This window comes from Melanotaenia boesemani, chromosome 10, assembly GCF_017639745.1.
Source record: "Melanotaenia boesemani isolate fMelBoe1 chromosome 10, fMelBoe1.pri, whole genome shotgun sequence".
NCBI classification, from domain to species: domain Eukaryota; kingdom Metazoa; phylum Chordata; class Actinopteri; order Atheriniformes; family Melanotaeniidae; genus Melanotaenia; species Melanotaenia boesemani.
Window position 1 is genome coordinate 9,868,495 of NC_055691.1, and position 15,550 is coordinate 9,884,044.

The following is a 15,550-nucleotide window of genomic DNA, read 5'->3' on the forward strand; positions in this document are numbered from 1 at the left end:
TATCAGTGATCAAAAAGCTTTGCTGTCTTATTTGGTGTTAGATTTCAGGCAAAAATGTGGACTTAAATAAAAATAAAAATAAACATAATTAATGGTAAATAATTATGTTGCAACAGGCAGAAGACATTTAGTCTCTGCAGAGCAGCTCGCTCAAAGAGGGTTTGCCTTTAAAGTCTGTCACAGCTGCAGTTGGTGTGTTCCTGACAGTTCTTGTCTTCGACATTGACTCCTGTAAATAGAAAAAAACAGCATAAGTTTTTTTCAAACATACAGAGACATGATGTACTCTTCATCAACTGAGATTTGTCCGTTCCTGCAGGAGGTCTAAGTATGAAACAAACAAAGAAGGAAATGTTACAGGGCTTTGCCTCTTTATTGATCACATTTGCACCATTTTCTGTTTTTCTTTTGGCACTTGATCATATAAAACACAACATGGTGACCTCGACATGCTTTAAAACTCATCATTCTACAGAAAGTAGAAAACCTTCAGGACAGTTGCCAATCTTTGTAGTAATGGACGCCCCAGCAAGTTCAGAACCCAAGAACAAAAACAGCAAGAGCTCCATCTCACTCTCCAGGCCTCAGTTTGCTGTTAAACCTGCATCTGAACAAACCACCAGACTTCTGGAACAATGTCCTTCAGACAAACAAGACCAAAGTGGACACGCTTGGTCCTTAAATACCTCATAGAAGCTGTCAGCACGGTGGTGGAGGGATGGTGGTCTGGACACCTTGCAGTCACTGAGTGGAACATGAACTCTTCTGGTTACCAAAGTATTTTAGAGTTAGATGTGAGTCCATCTGTCCGACAGCTAAAGCTTGGCTGAAAGGGTCTCATGCAGCAGGACAATGATCCCAAACACAGCAGCAGGTCTATACCAGGACCAGATGTTGACCTGGTCCAGTCAGTCCGATGGAGTCTTCAGAGAGCTGTCCAGAAACCAATGTAATGGTGGTATCTGAGTGGTTGGTGTATGTTTTGGTTTTTGTATTTTATTATTTAGAGGTGACTATTAAAACCTATGCAGGTTACTAGGAAATATTTTATACTGGTAAATAATTTCTGGGTGATAAAAATTCCTGGAAATGTCAGTGGAAAACCTCTTTATGAGCTCAGGAGGAAGAGCAGGATCGATTCCAGGTTTCCCCTGACTACATACCAAAGTGTCCTTGAACAAGCCACTGAACCGGAGTATCGGGGAATAAATGTGTGTGATAGGAGACAGCACTATAGAAGTGCTGTGTGTGTGTGTGTGTGTGTGTGTGTGTGTGTGTGTGTGTGTGTGTGTGTGTGTGTGTGAATGTGTGTGTGAATGTGTGTGTGACATGTAGCGCTTTGGGTGGTCAACACGACTAGAAAAGTACAGTCCATTTATGACCACAGACCACCACAGAGCCTCTATGTGAGTGTCCACTTAGACCACCACTTTCAGTCTAAATACGATGAAACAGGCCGTTTTTGTGTTTTTATTTTAGTGATTTTAGTTTTGTTCTGCAAAGTATAAAACCAAAATCAAACCATTTAAATTATTTTATTACAACTATTCATTCATTCATTCTCTGAACAGCATAGTCAATTAAGGGTCGCGGGTAAGCTGGAGTCTGTCCCAGCATTAACAGGTGAGAGGCAGCGTACACCCTGGACAGGTCACCAGTCCATCACAGGGCCAACACACAGGGGACAAACAAGTATTCACACTCACTCCTAGAGAGAATTTAGAGTCATTAACTAACCTAACATGCATGTCTTTGGACATCTGGAGGAAGCCGGAGTACCCTTAGAGAGAACTCACACAGGGGCAAACGTGCAAACTCCACACAGAAAGGTCACCACCCTCAAGGTTTGAACCTCCCGCCCAAACTGAGATTTGAACCAGCAACCTTCTTGCTGTGAGGCTGCGGTGCTAACCACCACACCACTATGCAACCTCACTTAAACTATTTAAAAGGAAAAATGCCTCATATTTCATTTTAAAGTTTTTCATTTCAACACAAAAATCAAATAAAATCCAAAGGCCTGAATATAAAGATAATCCATTCCTCTTTTTGTTTCTCCTCTCTTTTCTCTGTTGTTTCTCTTTGGAGAGAGGTGAGCAAATAAAGGAGTCGTTTCTGAACATTTACTAAGAGTTTCACAAATAACTGGAATAAAATCTGCAGCAGTGAAAACCTGAACCTTTTCCTCTCACAGCTCGACATCGTCCTCGTCACGCTGTAACACAGCAGATGATTGGCTCAGTGCCGTGGATTTATGAAGCTACTCTGACTCTGAGAAAGGTGAAATGTTAGATTATTTTAGGCTGTGTTGTAAACTGCTGCAGCTTGATGGAGTCCCACATCGACTTAATTCAATCCTGTTGCATTTAAAAAGCTGCACGCTGAGCAGTTTCCACTTTGTTTATCAGCCATCACAGAGACTTAAACAGATTACTGGGAGACATAAAAACATGCTGCCTCCCAGTACATTGCTCCATCAGGTCACCAGCAGAGCATCATCATCAGGAAGTTTCTCTGTATCGCTCTGCATGATTCAGCCTTGTTGGACCCTGCGTGGGCCTGTCCTGCTCTGGTTCACATCTGAGTTATTCTGCATTGTTTAGGGCCAATGAGGGAATAAACTTCCCCCTTCAGAGTTGTAATGTTTACAGTTTAAGCTCTTTGATTGGTGGAAAGTTTAACAGGAAGTGGCTCCATCATCATTTCCAGGTCTAAATAGAGGTCTCTTAGCAACATAGTAGTGATAGTGATCTTTTTATGATGAAAATGTGATAAATAATGCTGTTATCATGGATCACTGTGGATTTACCAGATAGACTCTGAATAAACACTACATTTAGTGGCTGGATTGTAAACCTCCTGGAAGGTATATAAATGCCTTGTAAAGTTCCGTTGATCAACTAAAGAGTAACTATCCATCACAATTTACCCCACAGAGTTACACACAACCACTCCGGAGAAATCAGGGGCGCCGGAGGAGTCTTAAGGGTTAAACTGGAGATCAGTGGAGGTGGTGAAGACAGAGCTGGACTACATCACTGGAAACGTTCACTAAGATCAGAGACATAGAAAAGTAAGTCTTATTGTCCTTCATCATCCTAAAATCCAGGAATCATTCATAAATGTTATGATTCCTAAAATGCAACTAAAGGAGATGCGATCAGAGGAGCGGAGGCTGGTCTACGGTGGCCAGGAAGTTCAAAACAATATTACATTGAGTGAAACACTTTTACATTTTTGCGATATACATTTACATCCGCTGCAACATTTTTACATTGTCCCGATGCACATTTACATAATAGAAACCATATTTACATTTACAAAAGTACAATGCCAAAACACTTTCACCAAGGGCTAAAGAACTTTACATTCCAGAAAAATCAGCTGTACAAAACGTGAAACACTTTTACGACCCTTGATGCAAACTTACATGTGCAACTGCAAAACATTTTTAAAAGTTCTGAAAGATTGCTGAAACACTTTTACCAGCGACAAAGCAACTTTACATTTACATGAAACACTTTTACAAAGAGAGGTGTTTCACCAAAATCTGTGTTGCATCAGAATCTGTGACCACAGGGGAGCGATAGTGTACAATTCTCTGGAGGTACTTAGAACGAGCAGTCTTGGACCTTTTACTGAAAACATATTTTTGATAGCTCTCTGATTGTGTTTACTATACCTGCATTATAATCAACTCAGACCTCAATAAAAGTGTTTCACCATTGTACTTTTGTTTTGTAAATGTAAATATGGCTTCTATCATGTAAATGTGCATCATGACAATGTAAGTGTTTCACTCGATGTAATATTGTTTTGCACTTCCCAGCCACCGTACTGATCAGACCAGTACCACCAGTTTATCCTTCACAGACGTTGTTTGGTCTTCTTTAAGCTTCCGACGGGGATGTAACATATTAATCCTACTTTAACTTGAATTAAATGTTCGTATCTCATGTGTTGCAGGCAAATTAAAAGCTCATCTAATAGAAATAATTCAATATTGTCAAGCTGAGCTGAGAAATGGGATAAAAGGAGAGGGTGTGATGGAGACTGATATGTCGTTTATGTTTCAGTAGTTGTAACTGGAAGTGATGAAGCTGGACAGTAGATATATAATTCTAATAAATCAATATTGGCCGTCACAAACAACATTTCTAAAAGACGGAGAGGATGTTTTCTTTCTGAGGTGTTTCTCATCAGCTTCAGTGTATTCAGGGAGAAACAAGAAGAAAGAGATGCAGACGGTTTGATAATACTCAGCCGAGGTAAACCATCTGATAAACAGAGATGAGCAGAGATCCACCTGCAGCTTGTTCAACAGCCTGGCAGGAAATTAAAACCTGGTCAGACTTTGTTTCTTCTGAGTCTGTCTTTTTCTATCTGTACGATATGATTAATTCAGATTTATCAGCCTGTAAAATTAAACAGAATTCATCGGATAAGACACTCAGCTCTGGTGCTGTTAGACCACTTGTGCTCAAGAAAACACATCAATAATGTTCTTAAAAGAATATTTACTTTATAGATGAAGCAAATCTGATAAAAAAAATATTAATAAGCAAACAAACTACAGAGAAGAAGTTTGGACAGTATGGAAAATGCTAAAGGGCTCCTATATTTAATTTTACTTTATTAGATATTTCATGTTTGGTCTCCTCAACTTCAGGTCCCCGGTTACACGGTTTATTGGTTCCACCTGTTCATCTGCTTGCTAACACAAATCTCTAACCAGCCAATAACAGGGCAGCAACTCAACCCATGTAGACATGGTGAAGTTCAAACAGAGCATCAGAATGAGGAAAAAAGGGGATTTAAGTGACTTTGAATGTGGCATGGTTGTTGGTCTGAATATTTACTGGGATTTTCACACACAACCTTCTCTAGGTTTACAGAGAATGGTCTGAAGAAGAGAAAATATCCAGTAAGCAGCAGTTGTCTGGACCAGAATGTCTGGCTGATGTCAAAGGTCAGAGGGGAATGGGTAGACTGGTTGGAGATGATAGAAAGGCAACAGGAAGTCCGGTAAGCACTGGTTCCAACCAAGGTCTGCAGAATAACATCTCTAAACACACAACACGTCCAACCTTGAAGCAGATGGGCTACAGCAGCAGAAGACCACACCGGGTGCCTCCTGTCAGCTAAGAACAGGAAACTGAAGCTACAATTCACACAGACTCACCAACACTGGACAAGAGAAGATGGATAAACTTTGCTGGTCTGATGAGTCTCCATTTCAGCTCCACATTCAGACGGTAGGATCAAAATTTGGTGGAAACATCATGAAAATATGGATCCATCCTGTCCTGGATCAACGCTTCAGGCTGCTGCTGGTGTAATGGTGTGGGGGATATTTTCTTGGACCACTTTGGGCCCCTTAGTACCAACGTGGCCTGGTTTAACCACCACAGTCTACCTGAGTGTTGTTGCTGACCATGTCCATCTTTTTATGACCACAGTGTAGCATCTTCTGATGCTACTTCCAGCAGGATAATGCTCCATGTCACAAAGCTCAGATCATCTCCACCTGCTTTCTAGAACATGACGATGAGTTCACTGGATTCCAATGGCCTCCACAGTCACCAGATCTCAGTCCAGTAGAGCAGCTTTGGGATGTGGTGGAACGGGAGATTCTCATCGTGGATGCAGCAACTGTGTGATGCTGTCATGTCGATATGGAGCAAAATCTCTGAGGAAGGTTTCCACCACCTTGTTCCATCTATGACACCAATAATTAAGGCAGTTCTGGACGAAAAAGAGGAACCTGGTTCTAGAAGGTGGACCTGAATGTAGTTCTGTAGAGTAAAGCTTCTGATGGTTTAATCTAAACTTGATGCCTGTCCAGCTACGTGTTCAAGTCAGAGCAAGAAGTTGAAAATACTGCTTTTTAATTTGAGTGTTCCTTAAAAATAGAAATTATTGCATAAATGTGTACTGTACACCAGCCTGCCCTGAACAGCACGTTCAGCTGCATCCCACCTGCAGACTGTGAGAGAGCAGGAGGCAGCAGGGGGGCGAGGTGATGATGCATCCCACACAAACAACCTTCAGACTGTAGACGAGGCCACAGAAAAGCTTTCAGAGATGATCTGATGCAGAGCAGCTGAGAAATAAAGATCCTACCAGAAGGTTTTAACAATCTGTGGCAGCTCAGACTTCTCTGTTCAGGGTGTTCAGTCAGGTGGGGAAGTGTGTGTCAAGTAAAGGTAAACTAAAAAATGTCATGTGACAACTCTGCTATAAAAACATTAAAGTTTCATGAACATATTCATGTACATGAAAAGTTTGGCTGGTTTAATTTACTCTGGCTTGACAGAAAAACAGGAGAAGCTGAACAGCTACAGACAAACAATTAAACCATCGGTCCAAAGCCACCGAGCCACAGACGGACTGCAAAGCATTTCTCACCCATGAATGAAGAGCATATAACAACAGAAAGGTTTTTCCACATTGACCCTGAACGCAGCATAATCTGCATTCCTGCACCTTCAGGGTCAGCAAGCAGTCAGCTGCTTCATCGACAACAGACTGGAAACGCTGACAAATAAAAACAGAAATGACCTCACTAACAAAGAAGATACAAGTAACATTTATTGTCATAACTAGCATTATTGTTTTTAGTGATATTTTGTCATAGTTTCAAATTATTTTCCTATTTTTGCTATATTATTATTTTATATAACTATATATTTTATTATATATAAAACTGTTTTTTTTCCTTTTTTTCTAGCAATTTATGTGTTTTCAAGATGTCTTACATGATTTCTGTGTTTTTTGTTAGTGTACAATACCACAGCTTTTTTTTATTTCAGTTGTTTTTGGTGTTAACATCCCCTGCTTATAATTTTATATATAATTTGATATATTTCTATATCTATTCTTTTTGATGCATAATAAACATAACCTGACTCAAGCTCTGATGCTTTTAGATAAATTATTTATTTATTTTAAAGCAGAATATTTGAATAATTAAGATTTATAAAGAACTATAATGTTTTTATAAATGCCAAAAGGTGTTTTATTTTAATCACTAAAATGACTGAATGTAATCAAGGAGCTCATTGTGGGCTTCAGCAAGGGGAAACAACGGGACCTATCGAGCCTGTCTCCAGATTCATGTTCCTGGGAATCCACCTCTTGGAGGACTTGTCCTGGACCACTGACACCTCCAGCCTGGTCAGGAAAGCTCGCCAGCACCTATTCTTCTGGAGGACACTGAAGAAGAACCAGATGTCCTTCGCCATCCTGGTGAAAGCATCACAGTTTGGAAGTTGCCCAGCGCATTGTAGGAACTCTACTTCCAACCACAAACCCCGTCTGCATCAACTCCTCCCACTCTGCCCATAGACCGTTTCCCTCAGCAACGTCCGGACAAAGACCAGCAGACTCAGGAGCAGATTCTTCTTCCTGAGCTCCAGCTGACCCCTTCACACCCTTTACCTCCTCATTCAAGACTGTACTCCACTACCACTGTACTACTGGACTGTCCTACACACACACACACACTACTACTACTACATAATACTACACTTGTTTAGTAACCCTACCTATACCTATTTGAAGTCCATCCACTTGTAACTTCTCATCTGTTCATTTCCTCTTGTGAACTATGTCCATAGTTCCTGCCTGTGGTCACCTACATATAACACACATATCCATCTGTATCATACGTTCTAGTACACATAGTAATGTAAACTACTGACATAATATACTTTGTGCATACTGTTAATTTATTTATTTGTTATATGTGTACTGTACATGTGTAATAACAACAACGTTTAATCCAGTTTAATCTAATTTTGATCAAATAAAGCAGGAAATGTTCTAAAATGTCTTTCAATCATCCTGATGGTTGTTAAAAGGTCCTGCTGGATGTTCCTGCTGATCAGGTGAGGGGTGCCGATGTTCCTGAACCTTAGAAGGAGAAATATTTAGGGGAGAGATGAACATGGACTAGTTTATTTGTGTGTATGAACTCAAGGCTTGAAGGTTCATTTACAGATAGAAATTCAACTTATTCAGCAGCTGTGGTGATTTTATTCTTCCATTTAATTTACTTGTGGATTGTTATTAATTTATGTAATATTTAATTGTATTTTATTTATTCTTTTCTTGTTTGTTCCCTGATTTATTCCTTTATTTACTTTGTTTTGTATAACTGTAAATAAATTCAGACATAAAGGGGCTGACAGAATTTATAGGAATAGTTTTTTTTTTTTTTTTTTTAGTAATTTTTCCAGGAAAAATTAAGTCTGCTTGATTCTGTCAGAATCTGTAATACCAAACTTTACACAGGTGGTTCCCAACCTGAGCTCCCTGACGCCCCAAGGGATTCTCCAAAGAGCATGTTAATATATTACTGTGTTTTTATTATATAATGTCCTATGTATTTATTTCAATATTATCTGTTTATGTGCTCGGTATAATTGTTTATGTAGAACGTTTTCTCATCTCAGGGACTGCAGATGGAAATTGGCTCAGAGCTACAATCTAAATATTTTCCTCTGTGATAAAAGCTGCTGTGTGTGCTTCCTTGTTTAATAAACAATAAATTAAACTAAATTTAAACCAGTTGAGCTATACAGTGATCTCTAAAACTACAGTTGGATGCAGAAGTGATAGCTTGTCAAATCTTTCATGTCTTAAACTGGATCTTTAGGCTCTTTGTTGCAGCCATGTCATAAAGATGCATCATTTAGTTTAGTCAATGAAAACCAGCAAAGATATGACAGTTTGACAGAAAATAGGATTTTAGCAGTAACATGGTGATTCCCAAACAGCTGGAAACCCGGCATGTCTCAGTCTGGTGGCAGAAACTGGACAAAAAAAAGAAGAATCAGGACTAAAAAACTACCTACAGCAGATGAACAGGATCTAAAATCCAGCAAAGACCTGAACCAGGACCTGAACGATGCATCTGGACCTTCAGCTGATCCATCCACTGTTGGCTGAAACCTTGTCAGAAACGGTCTCCATGGAAACGTGGCTGTCAAGAAGTCATATTAAGGAAAGCTTATCCATGAGGGTTTAGAGATCAAACAAATTTAGATAAAAAAATTGTATTTTTTATAGACAGTTGAGGAGGAAACATCCCCAGGAGGCTCATGGGAGACCGTGGAGCTACACCTGTACCAGGGCATGCAGCCTGTTTCCATGTTTCCAGCCTGCTGATGGTGGAAATAAACCAACAGAACAAGCAAGCAGAGCTCCTCTCAGACAGCTGTGAGAGGAGGCAGCTGCAGAAAAGCTCCAGCTTCAGCACCGCCATTTAGACCAGATTAATAATGCATCACGTTCCTACCCACAGCAGGACACACAGTTTACGGTCTGAAACTGGAGCAGAAGGAAGCTGTGCTCTGGTTGGCTGAGCCATTCCAGAGTTTGTCCTCATTTACCACAGATCCTCCATCTTTGATTGTTCACACACCTCCTTCCGGTGCATGAGCTTCCTGCATAAACAGGATTTATTTTTTCATCCCAGTTGAAACAGCACTTTTTTTTAAATCCAGAAATTTCAGGTTCTGTTTTCTGGAAGAATAGTTCACTAAATGTAAACATATTGATAATATACTTTTATGCACTATAAAAATGGTCAAAACATGGAGATTTTATTATTTATAGGTTATTATGCTGTTATCTTACTGATTGTGCTGTATGTGGCCCTGAACCTGGTTTAGAGGCTACTGGGTTGATTATTCTACATGAGGTACAATGAAGAAAAAAGTTTGAAAACCACTGGTTTAAACCACTTGGTTTGCACACATAGAACCAAAAGAAAGAGACTGTGGCCATTTAACTATTATTGCTATTTTATGTAATGTAAAAAAAAAGCATTGATTCTTTTTATTATTGTCCAAAGAAATTAAAATGCAGAAACATTTTGCATTGTTTAATTCTTAGTACAAACATTAAAAGGTTAAATAAACCAGGGCAAAAAAAAAAAAAAAAAAAAAAAGAAAGACAGTAAAAAGGGACAAACTGGCTGTAAAAAGGTAAATAAATAAAATAAGTAAATAAAACTGTTGTGGATGTTTTATATGCTGCAGAGTTCTGTAGAGTCTTTGAGTTTAACTAACTAACTAAGTTCAGTGTGTCACACTCACACATCACACTGCATTTTAAAAATAGATAATTAATACTAAACCATTTTTTTCTGAATTTCCTTCCCTTTATGGTTAAAAACCACCAGTATGAAGTAAGCCAACTACAAACCAGTAAAATTTATCCACCAGTGGTGCTGAGGGGGTCTGTCGGGGTCACCAGATCAAATTCTGCTTTGGGCCCCATAAAGGCTCGAACCGGCCCTGGTCAGAGATAATGATTTTTGTTTTTATTTTCATTTTTCATGGCATGGGTGAGCTTGTTTCCTCTATGTGGGGTTGTTTTGACTAAAATATTACTTTTTATGGTTTTTATGAAAATAATCTTTTCAGACTCTTTGTCTTCATTTTTTCCTCATTGAAACAGCATCTGGACAACCAGCCCCACAGTGGAGATGGTTGTCACTTAAGCACAAGTTATGTCTGGCCATCCAGTTTTTTAATAGATATATGCTGAGGATTGAAAAGTCTCTCTACTCCCACCTGAAACTTTTAAAAACCTCTAGACATTGAGATGGAACAATTTTGCGAGGAACAATTTTTGAGAGTTGAAATGGAAGTAAAAAGTGTGACAGCAAGCCCGTTGTCCTCTTAATGGGTATTTTTCCATCATAAAATAAGACACAAAAAAATCAGAGTGAAGTCAGCTTCATCGCGATGTGGGGGGAGACAGTGGTTCAGCACCAGAGAGTGTCTGGTGTCAACTCCGAAGACTCAACCCCCGCGCAGCCTCTTTATTGAGCAGATCATGTAAATCACATGAATCAGTAGCGCAAGCAAGTCAGAAAGGAAAAAACATGGCATTAATCACATCATGGCCCTTATCGCGAAGGGCAGTGACAGCGACATCCTGTTTTCTGCAGAACAGGCAAGACTGCAAGTCATTACTCAAGTTTAAGAAAGGAACTTTAAGATGTCAACAACTCTGCTTACTTTAACACCTCTAGTTCAGGGGTGCCCAAAGTCGGTCCTCGAGGGCTGCTGTCCTGCAGATTTTCCAATGTTCCAATGTTTCCTGCTTCAACACACCTGACTCAAATTCCATTAAGTTGTGCACAATGACTCATCAATTTGAGTCAGGTGATTTTGGAGCAGGGACACATCAAAAACCTGCAGGATTGTGACCTTTGAGGACCAGAGCTGGGCACCTCTGCTCTAGCTGTTGTGGTGTATGTGGAGAGTAAACCTGAAGAAAAGGTGGATGAGACGCAGGTTATCAGAACCACTGCTTCTCCAAGCATGCTAAACACGGAATCATTTTTCATCCCAGTAGAACCAGAGTGTCAATTTATATTCTATTTAAACTTTATTTTAGTATAAAACTTGATTATCTAGATGTTTACATTTGATAAAAATAATTAAAAACCTGAAATTTCTGGAGAAAAATAAGTACAGTTTAAACTGTTTTTTGCCTCATTTATATAATTTTATTTAATATATATATATATTTGACATGAGCATTTACATTTCATTATTCCAGGTGTCTGGAATTGGGAAATCCAGTATCAAAGTAACGTTTTCAGATCTTGAAGTTATTCTGAATGTACTGATGTGTACATTTCCACATGTGTGTAGTAATCCTGACCACCTGAACTACCTCACCTCTTCATACAAACTGAAGTCAGAAAGATAGAAGCGATAGAAGTTCTTATTTTATATGCGCACCCCTGGAGTGTCTCCAACTACCCCGTGGTACTGGACCACTGAACTAGAGGAGCAGACTTCGTGCTCAGCATCCCAGCCTCGCAGCTGGAGTCCCTCCCAGCAGAAACAAAGCTTTACGTGTCAGGTTGTCCTCCTGCTCGCTCTATCAACCAGAGAACATACGGCGTGAACAGAAGTGTAACATGAGACGAGTGTTTGCATTGGTGTGTGTGCATTGATTACATAATGCTGTTGGCAAGCAATCCCTGCTGAGTAGAAGCTTTCCAGCTTCCTGCTCGTTATAAATAGATTCATGCCCTCTTTTACTTTGCACTTTGTTAGAGACTCATCTTCCTCACACTCTTCATCAGCTCAGGCTTTCTCCCCCATCACATGCATCACACAGTGCAGGTGCAGATCTGCTGCAGAAAGTTGTGATGACTGGTAAACAGTATTGATCTGTTCTATGACGCTGCTGTTGTTTTTCTGACAGTCACACTTATTTACACCACAGAAAAAAGTCCTCAATCATTTTAAATAACTTGTTTTGGCCCAAATTCAAATAAAAAATTAAAAGAACCACATCCTGACATCATCTAAACATAATCTAACACATCTTCTGAGAGCTACTCCAACGGAGAAGTGCAGCATAAAAAAAAAAGACTTCTCTTACCAGGACAAGTCAGAATGAAGCCACCGACCTACAGCAGATCTATTTTTAAAATTCCTAAAAATCTGGTGTACTTGACTTTGTCGATGTGATGAGCATCACCACGCAGAGGCAGGACTGAGGGATTAGAGCTGGGAAGGATAGTAGTGGTCTCGCCTCCCTTCCTTCCCTCTTTCTCTGCAGCACTCCTCCCTGCTGCCGCCCACCCCCCACACCCACAGTGGTACGGTCCACCTCTGAGCTGCTGTATGAGGCAGACCGTGCCATCTGGCCGAGTGGAAGGGAGAAGGGGAACTGGGAGTGGGGATGGGCGTGGAGAGGGGATTGAAAGAGCCAGATGGATGGCCGGTGGGAGGGGGATGGAGGCAAGAGAGGGAAGGAGGGATGGAAAGATGAGGAGGAGGAGTGGCAGATGTGTTGACTTAGTGTGAAAGCAGAGATGCTTGATGAGATGTTTTCTATCCAGTGCAGCTTTATGAATTTTGTTCCATATTTCTGTCTTTATGCTTCCGATTTTCTCTTTCATCGTCTTTATTCTCTGTTTCTGTCTTTCTGTGACTTCAGTGACTTAATTTCTGTATTTTTTGTATTTTTTCCTCCAACACTTTCATTTCGTCGTTCCTTCTGCGTCTGTCTGTCTTCCTCCCCGTCTGACTTTCATGCAGCCACATCTTTACACATTAAGACTTCATAATTAATTGATAAAGGAGAGAAAAAATGAAAGTGAATAGGATGGATGGATCATTTCCCACTGCCTGCTTTCTCCTCATCAACAGAGTTTTTGTATATAGTGTTTTTGCACTAAATAGCTAATTTAATGTTATTTTATTCTCATTCCCTTCTTATTTTAATGCTGCTGTAACATTGCAGTTTCCCAGTCTGGGATCAGTAACGTACGTCTGATCCTGATTGTGTGAATTCAGTCAGCATGAGCAGAATTTTGAGAATCTGTAGACGTTTCTGTTCATTTTTGGTAACATAAACCAGCTCTTTAACATGGTAATTTGAAGGTTTTTTAGTTTCTGGAACGGTGAAAGACTGTGTGATGGTCTGCAGATCAAACCAGGCTTACTTCCAGCCCCTGGAGCTGGAAATGATGACCAGCATCTTCAACACTATGAGCTAATCTGGACCATTTTTTTTTTTTTTACCATATTTTATAGTTTTCTTTTTTCTTACATCCTTTTTTTTTGGTACATTGTCCTTTCCAGCACCGTAACATCAGAATGATTGTCTGGGAAAGTGGAGCTTAATGGATATAACGGAATGAAGCTTTGTGGATGAAAGGTGTCCTTTAAACACTTGAGTTTTGTTCTTTCTTTTTTTTTAAATTGGATTAATGCTGAATGTTGGGCCTGATGGGGGAAAAAAGAAGAGAACAGAGGGAAAATTAGATAAAGATTGTTCAATCTTTATCTACTGTTCAATCAAACCAAGACAGAAAAACTAGACAACCAGTGGACAGGCCAGTAAGGAAACTTTACTACCAACAGGTCCAGTTCGGTACAGGACTGGTCAAAACATATTGTTTCCACTGGAAAAACTGGGAAGGGTACCAGAATATCTGACCCAAAACATCCCACATAGTACCTGGATAGTACCTGATAGTATTAGATAGTACTAGCTAGTACCTGTAGTGTACCTGACATCTGACGTGCTTCTTTGGACACTTCAAAAACCTCACCAACAGCATCTGCTTTGTTTGTGTCTTGTCTGTCTTTTTATGTAACCCCACCATGGAAGACAGCTGTTAAGACAGGCTTTATACTAAAATAAATAAATAAATAAATAATGATAAATGAACAGTATTTAGCCTAAACGTGACAGAGTACTGTAGAGAAAATTGAAAATGACTAATAGTTTGGACCTTTTTGGTGATGTTAATGGAAATTTGACACAAACATGTATTTCCATAGTTATCAAAGTCATTATTTACACATTCACTGTATATTAACTATTCAAAAAGAGACCATCACACACATTAACTACATGTCTAATAGATTATTTTAAAGTCATGTTTGTTAAAAAATAATTCAGGTGCACTTCTATGCAGGTTTATATTTTCTTAAAACAGGTTTAATTTAAATTCTTTTTTGAGTGTGCCTTTACTCATTTTTCTCCTCTAGCTTAAAGTAGAAATCATGTCTTGCTCAGCTTTGCTGTCACATCTGCTTTTTCTCTCATATCTGTTCATCCAAATAAATTAAAATGAAAATATGAAGCATAAATGATGACTCTGTGTGAGAGTGAAATGTTTCAGAGCTGGCTGTGAGTGTGTGTTAAACATGTTTCAGGTCTTTGTCTGCAAGGCGTCCACCACCTACAGCACTCCATATGGAGCTGCTATTGTGTGCTCATTAGCACTTCCATGCTGGGAGGGAACAGTCAGAACCTTCGTGGTGTTTCTGCTGCTTGCCCTCAGGTAGAGTTGGGCCGTGTTGTGTTAATTATCCAGCTGATTGTTTGCTGGGGAAGCTCGAGGTGCAAACTGCTTTATTTCACAAAGATTCACCTCAAATGGACAAGATGGGCGGACTCTTTCAAAGGTGGTTTACACACTTATTCTTTTGTCATTATTGTTTATGGAAGCAACTTTTTTTCTTTTCTCCTTATCCAGGCTTGTTCAAATGATGTGAGCTGATCTCAGGAACATTTTACTATGTTCATACTAACTTATCACTCCAAGCTGAGCTCACGCCGCTCTTCTTTTTATTATTTTGTCAAGGTCAGATTTATTCATATTGCACATTTAAAAAAACCCAAGTTGACCAAAATGCTTCTTATGAAATCAAACTATAGCAGAAAACAGCATTAAAAACATTAAGAAAAATAATTAAAACCATGAGTTACCCATAAATATGCATTTCTGCACTAAATCCTTTTGAAACGCACTTTATACCAAGTTTGTAAGACATTTTGTGCATCTTGTTTTATACATATAAACTGGGCTCCACACACGTCACACTATGTATTATTAAAATATCTGGTCTGATGAAACATATATAGTCACCTCTGTTTTTTTTCACTGCCTTCACATTAAATAACCTAAACTGGAGAGCAACAAATAGTTGAAAGGCATCATCAAATCTCATTTCCAGATTTCCCTGTCTGAACAACTAAGCTTCATATTGCATGT

At 39.4% G+C, this 15,550-nt stretch overlaps 1 protein-coding gene across 1 annotated transcript in view; it reads right to left on the reverse strand.

Annotated features, from left to right (window-relative positions):
• Nucleotides 1–172: 172 nt before the first annotated feature.
• Nucleotides 173–15,550, reverse strand: part of sh3gl3b (SH3-domain GRB2-like 3b) — a 39,561-nt gene continuing 24,183 nt past the window's right edge. The window contains exon 11 of the mRNA XM_041996597.1: nt 173–229. The gene's annotated coding sequence lies outside the window, so the exon portion shown is untranslated. The remainder of the gene's footprint in view (nt 230–15,550) is intronic.